We start from the raw sequence: 2500 nt of genomic DNA on the forward strand, positions 1-2500 counted from the left end.
TGATTTTCCCCTTCAATCTGGGGTTTTCTCAAAGAAATCCCTGTTTTTCCCCTTAAATCTGAGCTGTTCTGCTCGAAATCCCTGTTTTTTGTACTAAATCTGGGGTTTTTCCCCTTCAATCTGAGGACTTCTCATACAAATCCCTGTTTTTCCCATTCAATGACCACAGTATCTCCCAAAATGGCCCAAAATCCTAATAAACAGCCCCAAAATCTCAAGAAACTGCGCTGAAATCCCCCAAAATTGACACAAAATATCAATAAATGGCCCCAAAACCCAATAAACAGCAAAGACATGCTGAGGTAGGGACCCAAAATCCCAATAAATGGCCCAAAATCACCAAAAGGGACCCAAAATCCCAAAAAACGGCCCCAAAATCTCAAGAAACAGTACCAAAATCCCCAAAAACTGCCCCAAAATATCAATAAATGGCCCAAAATCCCAATAAACAACAACAAAATCCCAAGAAATGGCCCCAAAATCCCAAAAAACTACTCCAAAATCTCCAAAAATAATCCCAAAATCCCAATCAAACTCCCCAAAATCTCAAAAAATGAACCCAAACTCCCAAAAAAGAACAACTAAATCTCCAAAAATGAAACCAAAAACCAAATAGATGACCCCAAAATCACACAAAATGACTCCAAAAGATAAATAAAAAGCAGCATATCCAAATAAACGGCGCCAAAATTCCAAAAAAAGGGGTTTTCATCCAAAAATCTCAGATTTTCAACTAAAAATAGGGGTTTTCTCTTACCCCAAAACCCTAACCCTAACCCTACCCTAACCCTAACCCTAACCCAAACCCCAACCATAACCCTAACCCTAACCCTAACCCTACCCTAACCCTAATCCTAACCCTAACCCTTTCCTAACACTAACCCTAACCATAACCCTAACCCTACCCTAACCCTAACCCTACCCTAACTCTAACCCTAACCGTAATCCTAACCCTAATCCTAACCCTAACCCTAACCCTAACCCTAATCCTAACCCTAACCCTAACCCTAAACCTAATCCTAACCGTAACCCTAACCCTAACCCTACCCTAACCCTAACGCTAACCCTAACCCTACCCTAACCCTAACCCTAACCCTAACCCTAACCCTAACCCTAACCCTACCCTAACCCTAACCCTAACCCTACCCTAACCCTAACCCCGACCCTAACCCTAACCCTAACCCTAACCCTAACCCTAATCCTAACCCTAACCCTAACCCTAACCTTAACCCTAACCCTAACCCTAACCCTACCCTAACCCTAACCCTAACCCTAACCCTAACCCTAACCCTAACCCTAACCCTAACCCTAACCCTAACCCTAACACTAACACTAACCCTAACCCTAACCCTAACCTTAACCCTAACCCTAACCCTAACCCTAACGCTAAGCCGAACCCTAAACCTAACCCTAACCCAAAACCTAACCCTAACCCTAACCCTAACCCTACCCTAACCCTAACCATAACCCTAATCCTAACCCTAACCCTAACCCTCAACCTACCCTTAAATATCGCTTATTTTCATAGAAATCCCTGCTTTGAACCTTAAATATCGCTGATTTTCATAGAAATCCCTGTTTTTCCCCTGAAATATCGCTGATTTTCATAGAAATCCCTGTTTCTCACCTGAAATATCGCTTATTTTCCTAGAAATCCATGTTTTTCCCCTAAAATATCACTTATTTTCATAGAAATCCCTGTTTTTCACCTTCAATATCGCTTATTTTCATAGAAATCCCTGTTTTTCACCTGAAATATCGCTTATTTTCCTAGAAATCCCTGTTTTTAACCACTAAATATCACTTATTTTCCTAGAAATCCCTGTTTTTCCCCATAAATATCACTTATTTTCATAGAAATCCCTGTTTTTCCCCTGAAATATCGCTTATTTTCATAGAAATCTATGTTTTTCCTGAAATAACACTTATTTTCATAGAAATCCCTGTTTTTCCCCTTAAATATCGCTTATTTTCATAGAAATCCCTGTTTTTCCCCTTAAATATCGCTTATTTTCATAGAAATCCCTGTTTTTAACCTGAAATATCACTTATTTTCATAGAAATCCCTGTTTTTAACCTGAAATATCACTTATTTTCATAGAAATCCCTGTTTTTCCCCTTTAATATCGCTTATTTTCATAGAAATCCCTGTTTTTCACCTGAAATATCGCTTATTTTCATAGAAATCCCTGTTTTTCCCCTGAAATATCGCTTATTTTCATAGAAATCCCTGTTTTTAACCTGAAATATCGCTTATTATCCTAGAAATCCCTGTTTTTAACCGCTAAATATCGCTTATTTTCATAGAAATCCCTGTTTTTAACCCTTAAATATCGCTTATTTTCCTAGAAATCCCTGTTTTTCCCCTGAAATATCACTTATTTTCATAGAAATCCCTGTTTTTTCCCCTTAAATATCGCTTATTTTCATAGAAATCCCTGTTTTTAACCCTTAAATATCGCTTATTTTCATAGAAATCCCTGTTTTTCCCCTGAAATAT

At 38.4% G+C, this 2500-nt stretch overlaps 1 long non-coding RNA gene across 9 annotated transcripts in view; it reads right to left on the bottom strand.

The window, feature by feature from the left end:
• LOC128074691 (uncharacterized) overlaps positions 1-2500 on the bottom strand; it is a 45853-nt gene that overhangs the window by 1567 nt on the left and 41786 nt on the right. The window contains exon 10 of one of the 9 annotated variants that reach the window (XR_008203284.1): positions 1932-2036. The exons of the other annotated variants lie outside the window; for them this stretch is intronic. This is a non-coding gene — a long non-coding RNA (uncharacterized LOC128074691). Of the gene's footprint in view, positions 1-1931; positions 2037-2500 lie in introns of those variants that run through there. 9 annotated transcript variants of the gene reach the window in all.

This window comes from Tympanuchus pallidicinctus, unplaced genomic scaffold, assembly GCF_026119805.1.
Source record: "Tympanuchus pallidicinctus isolate F22 unplaced genomic scaffold, pur_lepc_1.0 scaffold90, whole genome shotgun sequence".
NCBI classification, from domain to species: domain Eukaryota; kingdom Metazoa; phylum Chordata; class Aves; order Galliformes; family Phasianidae; genus Tympanuchus; species Tympanuchus pallidicinctus.